This window comes from Pezoporus wallicus, unplaced genomic scaffold, assembly GCF_028554395.1.
Source record: "Pezoporus wallicus isolate ANWC-B61680 ecotype Strahan unplaced genomic scaffold, APGP_CSIRO_Pwel_v1 contig_4131, whole genome shotgun sequence".
NCBI lineage: Eukaryota > Metazoa > Chordata > Aves > Psittaciformes > Psittacidae > Pezoporus > Pezoporus wallicus.
Window position 1 is genome coordinate 3,942,039 of NW_026641950.1, and position 17,237 is coordinate 3,959,275.

Here is a 17,237-nt window from a genome sequence, read left to right on the forward strand (position 1 = left end):
TGGTTTAGTGTGAGGTGTCCCTGCCCATGGCAGGGGGGTTGGAACTAAATGATCTTAAGGTCCTTTCCAACTCTATCTATTCTATGATTCTAAAAGCCCATTTGCTTTTATAACATTATTGGCCAGAAAGAGATAAGAGGAGGGGGGAAAGAAAAAAGAAGACTAAACTTTTCGTTTTTTGCCATTGGATTAGTCATGAAGTTTGTTATTCACTAAGCAAATGCGGCTAAATAAGAAGGAGTCACTTTCAGTGCAAGATGAATTTTCAGTGCAGGACAACAGTTTATGTACCTTCTTGATCAGTGCATTGAATAGCAACAAAATCTTTCCATAGATCAGAGTTTTAAAATACAAACTTGAAATGTGTGCACCTTCTATCTAAGTAACAAGGGAAGAGATCTCTGGCTCTTATGTTTCACTGGCATTTTTAATTTTCTGTTTGCAGACTTATGTCTTTCCTGTAAGTATGAAGAAATACATTTTCATGTAGCACTGTTACTTCACTATATGAAGGAAATAAGAAGGATTTTTTCCCCTGTCATTGAAATGCAGCCATTTCAGAGATGTGTAGTTTTATTGGTGCTAGCAAACGGAACAAGAGTTTAGTAAGGAGTAGAATAATGTGTGCTGTTAAAACTGCAGAGAAAAAGTAAGCAGGGTAGAATACAGCTACTTAATTAAAATATCTTGTATATGTCTTAGAGATGTTGATTTTAAATAATGGGTATTTCTTCTCAAACACTGATTCTATAAAGGGAGATGTTTGACCTGCTTTAAGTTATAAAAGAAGATTTGTGATTCTCCTAAGTCCACATGCCCTAGATTAATGTTAGTGTCAAACTGATTCTCCGTTAAGCTCATTTAATGTGCCTCTGAGCTATAAGATGTTACTTTGCCAGCAGCAAAGGTCACGTTTTCAGGTATTGACAGTGCAAGTAATGACAAGTTGTTTCTGTGTTTGAGTGGGTCAGGGTCTTTTTAGTATTCATTCAATGAGTTTGGCAAACCGTAGCCTCTGCCCAAGACAGCTCTGTGCCTTTGAGCATACAGCAGAGGAAATTATTAAACCTCCAGCTCTGAAATCTATAGCTTCATTTAGTCAGACCTCCCAAAGGAATTCTTATGCCTTTAGCTGAATAACAAACAATTTTGAAGCTGACTTTACCTAGGTAGAAAATTTTTTCTTGATCAGAAGAAGAAATGAAAAGAATCATTTATATATTTACTGTTTCCTAAGAACATTTTTTGTTAAAATAGATTTTATGTATGGTAGGTCAAATTAGCCTTACAACTGCAGTTCTAAAAAAAGACCAGCTTCTATGAAATTTTGTAAACATTTGTCTTAAGCAAGGAAGCCTGATCAGACATCTGAAACTCAGCAGTGCTGCTTTCCTGCCTCCTTCCCAGGTTGTTGAGTGATGAAGAAAGTCATGTAACAATACCAAGATTTACACAGTGTTGTAAGTCATCTTTAACAGGTAATCAGAAAATGCATTAAGCCACTCAGATGGGATCCTGACATTTCCCAAACAGTTATAGACTACACATGGCTACTTCTGTACATTTTAGTGGTGAGGAATGCTCAGAGAAATGTTTTATTCTCTAAGGCAAAAGCCAACAAAGAGAATTAAGGTTATGACACTCTGGGAATAGAATTTGCTAAATATTATCAGACACCTACAATCTGTGTGGTAGATTTTTTCTCCCAGATTGGGATCTGAGAAAGGCAAAATGGAAACAGTTTTTAGTGGATGGCAAAGGGACAGATACCCTAGATACCTATCTGTCTCTTGCATAAACGCAGAAACCTACGTCAGGGCTATAGTCAGGCTTCTCTGGGAGGCAGATACTTGGAGCCTGAAGTCATGTCCTTGGTCTCAGTGCTTGCTCCTAGGCTGTTTATACATTATCCCCAAATTGTCATTGGATAAAGAGCAGAAAGGTCTCGAGAATGCCAGCACTCTGTCCCCACATCAAGTGATCTAACCTGTAGAACCAAGCCCCCCTCTTCTTCCTCCCTAGCATATGGATCTTGCCTTGGAGCAGCTTTCTCAGGAGAGGTTAACTGAAACTTTTGTCTCCATTGCCTGGTGAGTGAGGCACTCTCCTGGCACTGGAGCCAGAGCTGCAGACATCATCACGAACAGGAGAGTTTGAATCTTGGACTTCCGGTTTTCTGGTGGATCCCCAACATCCCACGAATTTCTGTGGCCAATGTGTGCCTCATAAATTGGTCTTCTTTGGAGACTTATGCCTGTTTTGCATCTCCCAAGCAGCTGTAGCTAAAAGGCAGGATCTTAGGCAGTTAGTACAACAAAGACAAGGTGACAACTGAGCAGACCCAGAAGCCTAGCATTAGGTCTCCAAGGAACTTTAGGTATCTTAAGCTGTGCAGCACGATAGGTATGGTTTAATTTAATTGCTCTTCTGAAGTTAAGCTGCTAAGTTTCTATGAAAGGGCACTGATGTGATTTGTTGCATGCTTGCTGAAGAGCACATCGGTTCATGCTGTAATGACCCAAGTACTGTTAGAGATTTTTCATTTGTTCACATATGTATCACAGTTCCCAGAAGCGTCCATGCAGAGGTTTAACTGAACCTGATTAGCTTAATCAGCACAGATTTCTGCATGGACATGCCTTTCTCACATCTGTCTCCCTTCTCTCTTTCCTGTTGTCACATTTCTTCTTATCAAAGTTTCCGTAACTTTAAACACATCCCTGAATCTTTTCCTTTTTATGGTCTTCCCAGTTGCCTTTTTATCTTTGTAGAAAGCTGTGGAAGATGTAAAAATGGCAGATGGAAGATGAAACTAAATATGGTCTGAAAATGCAATATAGTTTGCCCCCAAGCCCTTCACAGCAAAATTTGGGATATTGACAGCTTCCTTAGCTTGCTTGGCACAGCTGAGCAGAGGAAGGGGAATAGGGCACTGTCCATGGCATAATAGGCTTCAGGAGAAACTAAAAAAAACACATTAGAGGGCAAAATTGTGCTAAGCTTTCTCTCACAGTAGCACTGGGTACTCAGGCACAGCTTTCTTAAAGCATAAGGAAAAGCAGTAAGTGAATATTTTTAGTGTTGCAAGTGAAGTCTTATGTCAGTGTCACTCTTCCAAAAGCAATGGTATTACATTGCCTTATATCATTAAAATTCAGGATTACAGTTGATGCTTCTGAACACAAGCCTATGTTTTTCCTCCCAGATGCAGATTATAGGACACTAATATGTTTTCTCTACCCTTACAAGGAAATAAGTTACTGAGTTTTAAATACATGTATAAGAAAGGAAAATAATGCATATGTAAATGTTTGTGTGGGCCTGTAGGTAGATGTAGATAAAAACATAAGATATAGTCTCTAGGGTTTTTTTGTTGTAGTGATCATTGACTCCCGAGACACAAGTCAGGAAATCATAAAAATTTAAGAAACTCTGCCTAGGGTGACTCTTTCATCCTCTTCCTCTTTCTCTGTACCTTTTGTAGTTGTACAATAGTTGTACCTTTAAGCACAACTTGAAGGAGCATCTCCAGGGAGATTTTAGTCTGTGTATGTACAGTAGGTTGATTATATCCTAAAACTCTTTCAAGTTTGTGGGGTTTTCATATATTTTCAGTAGAAGGGAGTAGGCAATAACTCAGAAATGACACAAATTACCTCATCTACTGTGTGGGATTCAGAGACCTAGATGTAGGTGTTAGTGTGCGAAGATCTGGTCTCCCATTACAGGAAATAACTTTTGGGTCGAGATAGCCAGTGAGGTTTGGAGAGCTGCACCTGGACAGCCAAATAGTTTCCAGGTTCCCCTAACTGAACAGACTAGATTCTCTTCTGACTGTTATGGAGGTTAGACACTTACTGCACGTAGTGACACCGACATTTTGAGAATTAAATCTAGGTGTCTACAATGTGGATGTGAATCTCACCTAGTATAATTATTTAAGTAGATACAGATGTATGTGTGAGGTAAAGATGGTGATTGGATTAAATTTGTTGCTGTGATTTTAACGTGAATAAAATCCAACCTATTCAACCTGTTATGTGTCCCTCAGGGGTAATTAAAATCCAGTGTATGGCTAACTTACTTTTATATGCATTTGCCTATCATAAGAGGGATATATATGCCTGTATTCATAAGGCAAGTAACTCTAGAGTATCCTTCTCATGTTTAAGTAATAAAATTTATTACTTAAGTTTTAAGTAATAAAATAATAAGATTCAGCCTTGTTTTTCTGTGCAAAACAAGTTGTTGACACTCTCAAAATAAAGAAGGTTTTGAACTTCTTTTGGGCTCAGATCTCTTAAGTTCTGTCTCAGTACTGCCTCACTAGATATGTTGGTTGTGCACCCATTCAGTAGCAGGGTACAGTCAGTGCTTGATTATCCATGTGTTGCAGATTATTCATGCCACAGATATTAACTGAAGCTCAGAGCTACATGAATGTGGCTTCACTGCTTCCAGGAGCATCTCAACTCCACAATCAGTACAGCTGCTTTTGTGTTACGCGGAACTGGAGTTAAGAACCCCATATGAATCTTAGCTGGCTCCATGTTAAGCCAGTTCCCTGGGAAACACAGAGGCTTTTGATGGTGTCAACCTGTATCCAGCTGGGCTTTATTAATTTGTGCTCCATACTTCTCCGCCAAGCCTATAATGGAGCTGGCATGGGTGGCAACCCTGAGCCTGGCAGGTGACAAAAGGTGGGGGGAGTGAAGCAATTGCTTCTATAGCATGGTCTGTTTATCTAGAGGAAGAGTGGAAGCACAGTGCCACAAGATTTCAGACAGTTTGTTAATTCTTTTTTTTTATTATTTATATTTTTAGTTTTAACTAACATGTCTTTCTGAAGTGCCAGGAATAATTGCTGGACCTGTGTTCAGTCAGAGTGATCCACGTGTTCCAAAATTCACTCTGGCTACCTGTAGGTTACAGGGAGTTCAGTGCTTATTTAGGTTAAGTAGTTTAGATGTTTTTAAGTTGTTAATAAGAGATTGATTTTAAGGATGTGTATTCATGTCTAAACTGTACTTCACATCAGGATTCTCTAATGCATCAATCCTACACTGACACTGGCACCATGACCTGTGCAGCTCTTGAAAGCCTATGGCAAGAAGTAGTGCTCCAGCATGGATTATTTCAGTTTCTCCAAACTTTTAATATTCATACACATTTCTTCATATGACAGTGAGACATCTATGTTCTAGAGTAATCTTGAAAGCCTAACCTCAGATTTGTTAAAATCTTAGTAGTTTATGATGGCATATGATGCAGTTGAAACATGTTGTTTCTATACCTCATAGAGGTACTTCCAAATGAAGTTGTTCTTTGCTGCTTTTGCAGAGAATTCTGGACAATAAACTTTTGGGATATTCCTCCAGGTTTTTTATGATTGTATATTGATGTCTTTAATTTTCTTTTCAAAAGTCCTATTTCAAGTAGTGGAGGTTCTGAGACTATAATGTTAGCTTGTGTATAAATGAAACCCAGAAACTTGAAACATTCTGTTAGAATGGAAAACTAAGATCCATGGACAAGATAAACATAACTAGAGAAAATGTAACAAGAAAAACACCTTAGACATGCTGAAGCAAAGGCTCCTATGGACTGCAATTATTTTTAATTTCTATAGCAAACTATAATCAAGAACTTTCTAAAACATTAATTGAGCTTCACAATTTGAAAGGTGATTAACAATTTTATTGGGATAGTCCTGTTTATTACTATAGCAGTCTGATGCATTTGTGATTGATATTTGACAGCATATAGACCTGTTGATCCAGATAGTAACAATCACATACAGCAAGTATTTCTAGATTATAACTGTAGACAATATTCTGACCCAAACTTTCTAGACGTTTAATGTAAACAGTGGCAAAATTAAGACACTGCCTGAACTGAGAAGGAAACTACTGTCAGTACTGTCTGTTAAATGCACTGGAAACTCCCACTAATACAGGTAGTTCCAACCACGTCTTGCTATGTGTCCGGGCAAGTCCCTTAATCTTTTCTTAACAAAACAAGGACCAAAGAAAGACATGCCATGTGAAACAGATTCTGAAAGCTCTGTGGAGCCAGAAAAATCTGTTGCCTGTGACCCCAGAGAAAACTTTATTAAGGACATTTGGTAAGACTTCAGTTTTCTTGTACTTCCTTGAGCCTTTCTGCTAAGAGTGTTTAATTATTTGAACTATGACAATAATTGCCTAAGTTTGTCTACATGAGCTAAGTCATTTAAGAAATTACTTATGAAAGTAGTGAATCTGATGAGAGCAGTAAGTTAAGCTAATTAATCATCAGTTAGTCATAGCCTTATATTTAGACAAGCAACTGTCTTGCAGTATGCAGTGCCTGCAGGCAGTAAGTAAGAAACCTGTATATCACATAAAGCGTTGGGGACATTTCTTTTTTTCTTTCACTGTGATTGAGCTAGCCTATAGACTTATTATAAATTCATTAAAATTCAAAACCCAATGTATTGTACAACCTGTGCTCTTCCAGTGGTGTAATCCAGACACTGTATTCTTCAACTGAATTTCCTCAGCATGTTGGAAAAAGAAAGTGCAGGTTGCAAAAGTCCCTGTGCCATAAACTTGCATCTTCTTCTAAAGCTTCAGAAACTTTAAGTGTATACAGCAGGTAAACTAACTTATCTTCAGGGTGTAGCTGTTGCAGAACTGAGAAGAGATGACCTGTTTGGTGCAATGCTTAGGTCCATTCCTTTGTAGATGAAAATCAGTGTTTATCACACCATCCAGAAACAGTTAACCAGAGCAGGTCTTTACATCATTTCTGTCCTGTAACTCCCCAACTCAAATGTTCTGTAGAAGCTTCAGAGCCTTAGTGTGTTTCTAACAAGTCACAAACACTCATGATGTAGTACTGTAACTGTGTTGATGGGACAAAGGTTTTGATATTGATAATGGGTTTTTCACATAGAGGAATAGTGTCTCCATTTTTATAACAGAAAGCTTCAGAAAAGCCTTGGTGGTTTCTGCTGTTATTTTCACCTTTAAGGATCTAACTTAAGGGCAGTTCAGCATACTTAGCTTTCACATGGCAGACCTGTGATGTGTCCCTCGTCTGCAGTGAATGCTTCCCTACCTGGGAGTTCCTTTCAGCTATGTGAATGGACTTTCAGTGCACCCAAATGAAACTCTTTCAGCTGATTCTGTGGCTGCCTTCTTCTGTGCTTCTCAAATCTATCTATCTGAATTGTACCAAAATTAACAGAGCTAAAAACAGAGCAGTAACTAGAAATTATGAAGATTACAGTATCAGTGTCACCAAATGTACTAATCATAAAACAGTAAAATTTCACTGCTCAAATGGCAGCTTGTTCGTTATACTGTACTGGTTTCTGTATTTTACATGATCAGTTGAAGATCGAAGAGTCTGTTTTTCAGGGGATGATTCAGTTCATTCATACCATAGCCATAGGCAAAATTCCTCAGTGAGCTGTGTTTTGCCATGAGAATATTCATGCTCTCAAGTCAAGCTCAAATGTTCAGTCATTTTAGCTATTTGAACAACCTAATTGTTTAACATTTCAAGTCACTTTTTAACAAAGTCCATTTCTATATAGTAATGCTCCTAGTTAATTCTTGAGTTTACTTTGCTAGGCCAACAACACTGAACTCTTGAACACCCAAGGAGTAGGTGCAGTAATATGAAAGTACAGTAAAAACAAATTATTATATTTACCTTAAGTAAATTAACTGTATAGGAGGCCCTGCATTAGCTGGCAGTCCAAGGAACTTAAGGCAATTATGTGATGCAGAGCTGTAGTAGCAATACCAATGTTCCCAACCTTGTCAGCATCCAAGAAGAAGATAGCAGGTTTTTCTGTGGTCCGGGAAAAGAAACAGCTCTTCTGCCTGTCTCTCTCTTCTCACCTTCTGCCCTATCATGATGAGCAGAAGAACAGTATCCTCACCAAATACACTACATGATACAATGCCTGATGAGGGAAGTTTCTCATGCATGAGGGACATACCACCTCATGTCTTGGTAAGGAGGCCTGCAGAGGTGGGAAAGGCTGATATTTCAGCTTCATATTGTTCTGTGGTTTCTTAGATGGGTCCCCACCCTCACAGATGTGAGATTATTTCATTGTAAAGAACAGAAACAGGGAATTACAAACTTGTAATTCTATCAAAAGAAAAGCATGCTTCAGAAACATATAGCTGGCTCGCCTCAGTACATGAGTGTGTTCCCTCCTACTCTCTATTTTTAAAGGAAGCAGGGGTTAACATAGATTAAATTATTAAATCAAATCAATTAACTAATAATATTAAAGCAGTAAGTTGGATAAAATTATTTGCTTTACAATATTTTGGATGCTAATTCCCTGCACAGCTTCACACATAAAGTAGGAAAGACTCTTATTTAATGGGATTTGGCCACAGGAGTTATGCAGAGGATCAGAGCCAGAAATAGCAGTCAGAAAGAAATGATACTTCAAACAAAGTGGAGCAGTATCCCCTGACAGTTCTGCCAAATTTGTTGATTTATTTTAATATTATTTTTTTTTTAAGCACTGAATGATGCTTTGTTTTAGTGGAGGTCACCTGCCCAAGCTAGCAGGCTACATGACACTGAAGTCATGTTTTGATCAGCATCAAGATTCCTACATGCCTAAATCAATTTATTGTGCAAAGGTACAAGAGCCAAAAAGAGTAATACTCAGAATTAATGATGTTTGGTCATCCATTCTCTGGTGAGACTGGAAATACAGATGGATGTGGTGCCCTTTCCATTGTGTGTCATCAGAACCCTCTTCTCCTCAGCCCTGAAGAAAACACCTTTTTAGCCTTGCCAACTCTCTCTGCTTTATCACACACCTCATTTTTGGCACGGTGATCCTAGGAAAACTTATCTTTCATTTGAAAGACAAAATAAATGTTCCTTAGGATTTAGGATTGCCAAAAAACTTTCAAAATGCACAACTATAGGGGCAATAAAGCCAAAAGATAAGCAACATGAACACAACATTTCTTATTTTTTAAATTATCATTATTTTTAAAACAATTTCTTGATTTATCTTGGGGTTTGACACATACCTTTTTGTTTAATGTTTGCTGTTGGCAGGAGTAGAGTCTGTTAATTTTTCAGTTCTCCTGATTTCTGCTGTTCAGTAAAAGTTGAACATTTCTGTTTCCATTTTCATCTGCATGGAGCACCTTCTTTCTTTAATGCTACCATTACTATTGAAGTAAGAGAGTGTTGCCGATAACTTCAGAGTGGAGCTTAACAAAAATATATTTTGGTAAATTTAAGCGGAGTCTTTCAGGTTGTTTCATACTGGACCTTTTGTGCAGCATGGTTAAATCATTGTTATTCTTTTATTCCCTCTATATAAATACAACAGTGGTATAAAAATCTTTTTGATGTCTAGGATAACGTATGGCATCACAGGAAAACTAAGGAGGTCTTCTAAGCTGATTAAATAAAACCAACAAGAGTCACAGGAGGGAAGGCAGGAGGGAAAACACTTGCTCGCCTGATCTGAGATGTTTGCAAAAGCTAAAGCAATTCTCCACCAGTTAAGGATTGAAGTTTCCCTGGTGGACTGATGACCTTTGATGTGATAATTGCTGGTTTTCCTGAAACTCCAAAAGAGATCATGTATAGTATGGTTAGAAGAAAAAGGGATAAATATTAATGAAGCATTGCATATTCATTCAAAACCAGCAGGAGCCCAGCAGTTAAACACTCCTTTTCATCCCCTGAGGCAGGATAGAAACTAAGATCCCTATAATATTTGCCACATAACTTACGTACCTTAATCTTGGAGCAGTTTTACAGAGTGTTGTGTATCTCTGTGACTAAGAGCTTATCCTATTATTGAGAAGAATATTCTTTCTGTTAGGTTTTCCTTCTTTTGAAATTGTCATTTAAATTTTAAATGTTAAGTATTAAGTTTTTACCTCTTATGTGACACATACACATATGTATAAGAGTATTAATTTTCCATCATGGTGGCCTCAGAACTGAATCCAGGTGGATCCTAAGTTACTACTTTTCAGCATCCTCTTCCATGCAGTTCACTACCATCTGCTTGATCTTAGAAAATAACAGCTAAATGTGCTATAGTTAACATACAGTTCACTTGCTTTCTCATAAGCAGGGAGAAAAGAGAAATGTTTGCAGAGCAAAGCAGGGACAACATATCCTATTGATTAGTGCAAAGACTTTATTTTTGTTATAATAAAGATGTAAGTGTTTTATTTACCTCATGAAGTTACTTTGTTCTGGTGTTAGTTGTTGCTTTAGTTCATAGAATCATAGAATGGTTATCATAATCACAGTTAGTAGGTGAAAAGATACTTAGAGTTTGCCAAAAGGCTTATCATCCCAGTCAGATGTTAATTTACATGTCTGTCATGGCTTGGAAAAGATTAAGTATTAGCCTTTCTTCTACCATGTCAGCCGTATTGTGCTGTTATCTTGAAGTATTTTAAAGCCAAATAAAATTGAGATTTTTCAGACTGATTAGCTGGTGTGACTGCAAAGGCATTTTTGTATTCAAGAAATGTCTTTGTTATAGCAGCCATCATATCTGACCTGCTCCCTAGGTCAATAAAGATGAAGGGCTCTTGGTCTGTTGCAGAAGCAACTCTTTGTGGACTACAACTGGGCCTGCTTTCATATGCAGACACTTACTGCCAGCCTAGCAACATACATGTTCTCTTCAAATGATTAATTTAGCATCAAATGAGACATACTGTTTCTCTGGAAAACATCCTTGTAAAGCTGACTAAAATGGGAGGTTAAATATCAAAGGGCTAACACAAAGAAGGGGAATGATCAAACAACTAGGCTATTTTGTGATTTACATGGGTTATTTTGCTCATGATTAAGTAAAGAAAAACCTGCTGGGATGAAGAGTAAGCAATTACACATTGAGGAAACTCTCATACTTATTGCCTTATTAGTAGTATTCATAGACTGAGAGACCCTCCACACTGTGATCACTTGTTAATTCCTTATAGCCAACAGCTTTGATGTGTTTACGCTATGAGATTTTCTTGGAGGAAGGGAAAAGGAAGGAAATAGTCACTGAATGCATAACCACTGACCATCAAAGAAAAATTGTGGAGTGCAGAAAAGATCTGTAAATAAAGAAGGCTTCATGCCATATTGATGGCTGTATCCTGTCTTCAACTGTCAATATCTTTTTCAGGAAGGCCAGTTAATAAGAATAATATGTTAATCATAACCACTGGTTATTGTAAGATACAGAATAATTGCCAAAAGTGGGAGGGAGATACTTCATTGTCAGCACAGCTGATAACAGCAGTAATAGTTAGACATGGAAGTAGAGAAAACTTTGATTACAAGACCATAAAAAGTTTCTTTTTACTGAAGTTCCAGTGTATTACACTGAAGACTTGGGAAAATATTTTCACTACGCTAGTAATTTCTGGTTCCTCCCATGTGCAATATGGTTTCCTTTCTGGTAAGGAGCCTTGACTTTATGCTGACAGTTATTTTAAGCTCCTTTCCTGCTGCAAGGACAGGGGAAAGATGCTGAGCAAAAATTAGGTTCAAATGTGAGTTGATATTGTTAGATAGATTCAAAAACAATTCTAGTAATGGTGGATGGAAAAGAACATCTTACCTGTGTCTGTGCCAGTAATGAACCAAAACATCAACAACAGATGGTGACTCCTGCTTGAATGCCAGCATGTTCTGTTCCTTGAGGCACAAGCATGTTGTGAGGACTTTTTTCTGTGGGAGCCTGTAGTCTAGGGACGTAGGAACAAAGTAGGAGATAATAACAATAGCCTGACTGTAGGATCAGCAAGTTCATCCACTGGCACAACTGTGCTAACTTACAGTTCAAGATGTGCTCCACTTGCTGCAATGGATGACATGCCTAGTTAACAAATGATACATCTGCCATGATAGTCCACAACAGCAGCAAGCGATATGTCATAGTTTAGTTCCCACTAGCATTGTCATTACTGAAGTCCACATGATAGTCCACAACAGCAGCAAGCGATATGTCATAGTTTAGTTCCCACTAGCACTGTCATTACTGAAGTCTGAATGCCCTGTAGATTATGCAATTTAAATGCCCTCTGTCTTCAAAGATAGAAAAGGCAAGGGTGTTGAGGAGCATTTAAATATTGAATGTTCCATATTTACATATGGCAGAGAATCATAACACAGATGAAGACTGTAGTATGAACCAGTCTGAATTTTGTTTAATTAAATAGCTAAACATCAGTAAATCTTTCCCAGTTCCCTTATTTGGCTCCTAAGGTTACAAGCACTATACAGTTCTGAAAAAATAGTGTCATGGCTTAACCCCAGCCAACAACTAAGCACCACCCTGCTGCTTGCTCACACCCCACGCACCCCAGGATCATAATCAAGAAACGAGAAACAGAAGCATAAAAGTAAGAAAACTCATGGGCTGAGGTAAAGACAGTTTACTGGGGCAGAAAAGGAAGAAAGGAAAAAAAAGAGGAAAAATAATACCAATAACAAAATACTTAGAATATATGAAATAAGTGATGTACAATGCAATTGCTCACCTCTTGTCAACTGGTGCCCAGCCAGTTCCTGAGCAGTGGTCCCTGGTCAGCTTTCTTCCATCCTGTTTATATACTGGTCATGACATCATACGATACGGAATATCCCTGTGGTCAGTAGGGGTCAGCTGTTCCACCTGTGTCTTCTCCCAGCTCCTTGTGCCCCTCCACCCTTCTCACTGTCAGGGCATGAGAAGCTGAAAAGTCCTTGAATTAGCATAAACACTGCTTAGCATAAACACTGCTTAGCAACAGCTAAAAACATTGATGTGTTATCAACATTATACTCATAATAAATCCAAAACACAGCACTGCACCAGCTGCTAGGAAGAAATTAACTCCATCCCAGCCAAGACCATGATATGCACTCTGTCTGATACTCCTGCAGTATGGAGCAGTAAGTGAAACCATGGTAATACTTTGAACACTGATCCAAATGCAGCATTCTGAGCTTATCATTGTTTTAAATAATTTCTGAATAGTGTGTGATAAGTTTACAGGTAAAGAGATGAACTAAGTGTAAGACAGTCTTAGCTCAAATGTAAGATTGATGAATGGAAACAAGTCAGGAATACATCTTCAAGGAGGCTTAGCTAGGTGATTATTAAGGATCAAAGCTCTTTTTCCAGTCTAGCTTGACAAGTCACCATCCATAATAAATTACAAAATGGTGTTGGATTTGGAAAGCCCTTATGGTATAACATCCTTAGCAGTAATATTATCAGGTTTTAAGGGAGGTCTTGTACTTCTGACTGTTGTCATTTAATATCATAGGGATGTATGATCTGAACAATGTCTTTCATTAAAAGTAGAGCTGGACAGAGGATGACAGTTTAGCTTTCAAGAATTCAGATTTTTGATTTCACACTGCAATGAAAACAAAAGCCTTCTAGTGGGTTTTTGTTTGTTTGTTTTTCTTTCCACCACATAAAATTATACTGAAATTTATTTTCAGGTTGAACAGTTAAGGATTTTCTTCTGAGCCTCAAGTCTTGGAGTAAGTAAAAAGCTTAACCTGGACTCAGAGTAGTTGAGCTGATCCTTCTATGTTTTAGTTTCAATGTTATTTTATTGATACCAGTGATAATCAATTAGCTAATCCTTTGCACAGTGAATCAAGAAACTTACATAAAGACATTGTGTAAGAAAGCAGTAAAAAATGCTGAAGGTTTTATATCCAACATAAAGTTTGCAAACAGAGAATGACACATAAACATTTGTTCAAAAGTCCTGATATTTCCATAACATATGGCAGAAGGCGTAGTTTTTCAGCCGTAAGCCTTAGGCAGGTATTAGATGCTAACTTATGACATTCATTGCACTGTCTAGGAGATGCATATGATTCACACTAGTCAATCAGCTGCCTTGGTTTTAAGCAATTTCACGCTAAAAGAAAATGTATTAGCAAAAGCTCTTTCTTATTTGGTTACGGTTATGTGCTTCCTAAAATTGCCTTCCCACTGTGTCCTCACCTGTAAGCTAAAATCTGTATCATTTGACTGTTAACAGTTGATTTGTATTTTGTATAGAGTGCTGAACTCAATGCTAAACCATAGAAGATAGGATAATTTATAATAAGTAGATCCCTTTTTATCATACTGGTAAAGGTGATGATTTGTGACATGTTCCATTCTACTGTATCACAATTTTTGTTTGTTGCTGTTTACAACCTTCACCACAAAACTGTGGATTTATCCTTAATGGTTGCCTTGTGAAAGGTGCTTGTCCATTGCAGCTTTGAGGGCAACCTTTCTGCACTTATAGATAATGGGTTTTGATTCTCATTCAGCTGTGTAGATACTTTTTCATTCATTTACAACTGATTCTATTTTTGCCTGTGCATGTCATGACCATGAGGACTTCTGGCCCTGCCTGCTTCTGCCCACCTCCTGGGTCTTATGACTCAGGACCCCATTCCAACCCCCTGGGGCTCCTCCATCACCTACCCATGTCACAGTGATGGAGGAGCCCCATTTCATCTCCCTGAAATCCCACTGGCTCTGCCAGGCCATCATCCATGGGGCCATATCCCTGCCCAGCTGCTCCTGGCCATGGTCCACAGGGCCCATGGTTTGCCCTGAAAATGTGGCTATAGGTGTTACTCGAAACACAGGAGGATTTAATTTGCAGATACATTAAAATTACGTTAGCAAACATAGAAACACATTCCAATGTTCAGGCATTTTGCTGACTCTTTGCATTTCTATTCCATGAAAAGCTGAATATGTAACTCAATATTGTAATAAAGGCCTAGTTTGGAGAGAGAAAATCATGCAGGAGTTTTACAAATAGTTGCAATGTTAAGATAAATGCCTCTGACCAAGAGTTTTAAATGCAGGAGACAATGGAAATATAATCCAGTGCCATATGATACATTAGCGTAATGCGTTTTGCATTTCAGATCCTTTCTCTCTATACCCTGAAATCTTTGGCATATTTTTTGCCTGAGTTTTAACTTATCTATAATCTAAACATATTTTACCATCTAAGGAATGGGTACGTTTCTAGGAGCTTCTAGTAAAATGGAAAAACCAAGAAGGTGGGGTAACCCGAGCAGGTGACCAAGCAGTGGGCTATGCTATGTGCTGTATGGGTGCTGTCATCCTGCATCCCTCAGCCCAGGGGAAGGAATTTAGGGTACATCGTCTGCTTGAAACCACTCTGCTTTTAAAGGAGATGCTAAGGAAAGCTAGGAATTTCTGCATCTGCTGTCCAAGAGGCACAATTTGCTCTTCACTGTAAGCCATGGAAAGCACCTCTAATTTGGGGGGAGAAATTATCTGGAAGCTATCTTAGTCTAAGAAACCTGTGACCCTCCGTCTCTATTAATAAAAGCTTATGATCAGAGTTGCCTTTCTGAGGACACAAATGCATGTTAATAGCTTCATTCCTAGTGCAAAAAAACTCTGGGAAATACATTAATAGATCATAATAATAGCTTCAAGAATAATATGGGGGTTTGATAGATTTTAAGATATTAAGAAATAAAAAGGATTTGTAAAATTTAATGCATGAAGGACTAGTTATGATTTCCCTTTTTTTCCACTAGACTTTTCCTATAAAACTGCTTTATTGTGGCTATAAACCTGCCATCAAAATTTCTTAATTAAAATCTAGAAATAAACACATTTTGTAAATGCAGTGCCATTTTAAATAGAAGCTTTGGAAAATTAACATTATTCACTGTCTGCAGCCTGTGTTTAGAGTTTTTCAGTCTTCTAAGAAACTCATAAGCAGCTTGAATGATACTTTCAGGAACAATTGGAACTTGTTGACAGCAGTAAAATTTTGAAATTCCATATTTTAAAGCAATAACTGTTTCACATAGTGAGACAGAGGTTGTAGCTTAAAAGCTGCCTGCATTTAGACTTTAAAATCAGCCATATGGGACAGAAAGGGTCCCTCTGCAAAAATATTCATTTAACTCTTGATAAATTACTCATTTTTGCTTGTTTATTTTAAAGGACAACATACACAGGTATGTATTCATGGCAGATGAATTAGCTCCTGTATTATGAGTATGCAGTGTGGTTAGTGTGAAACATTTACACCACCCAGCTCATCAGAAACCAGTCAGATCATTTGTTTCATTCCAGCTGTGCTCTTTACATTTACATGGGGCCTGGGACAGATGGGATTTCAAATCTCTCTTCCCTCATAAATAGAGTTGCACTTCTTTTCCAAATCCTGACTGCTTTAATCACTCTGCTTCATTAACAAAACAAAACACACACACAAGAAAAAGAATGTTTAAATAAGCCTTCATTTCTGTTGAAGCAATGACCCACTGGAATAATTGGAAGACTTCTGCCCAGTTCAAGGGGCTTTGGATATATGGCCTGAAATTCTGTCTAATTCCTGTGACTGGGGAACAGAATTTGGCCTTTAACATTTAAGACTTTTCAATGGGAGGGACAGATGTCAGACATCTCTTATAAACTGTGTATAGTGACGAAATAAGTAGAACAAGAAGACAGTAGGAAGAGTACTAGACTTGTGGGCAATGAGAGACACGGATGTTACTCTGTGATACTACTATACACTGAATTCCAGGACTTGCTTTGGTGCCAGTGTCCTTAAGAAAACAGCCTACTTGTGTGCTGCTGCCTTCTGTGTTTTGGTCAGCCTGTAACTGTAAAAAAACTTGTGGGGATTTTTTGGCACTATTCATTTCTGGTCCTGAGAAAAACACAAAATGTTCAGAAATAACCAGAAATAGAAAAATCATGTTTTCAGTCAATCCAGCTCTTTGAAAATCTTTATTGATTCATTCGCTTTGAAAGAAAAGGCTCTGTGAAAGTTTTGTTTCACTTTGTTCATCTCACTTTTCCCTAATAGCAGTACCACTTTAAACAAATATTAAAATGTATTTGACTCAACACTTGCTAAACAGCATCTAAAGTACCATGTCCACTTCTAGGTCCCCGATATGGGAAAGACATAAGCACACGGACATCAAGATGGTTGGGGGTTGGAGCCCTTGTCCTGGGTGATGAGTACAGGGAGCAGAGTTGCTCGGCCTGGAGCAGAGACAGCTTTGGGATGTCTAACAACAGTCCCTCAGTGCCTACAGAGAGGTTATTGAGAAGATGGAGCCTCTTTCTTGACAGTCATGCACGGCAGGAGAGCAAGAGGCAGTGGACATAAATGTGGACAAAAAAGTCTCAGACTGAATGTAAGGAAAATCAAATTTCACCC

The 17,237-nt window shown here is 38.1% G+C and overlaps 1 protein-coding gene across 4 annotated transcripts in view; it reads left to right on the plus strand.

Annotated features, from left to right (window-relative positions):
• The window catches only part of SULF1 (sulfatase 1), a 122,840-nt gene that overhangs the window by 33,390 nt on the left and 72,213 nt on the right, over positions 1–17,237 (plus strand). The window lies entirely within an intron of this gene.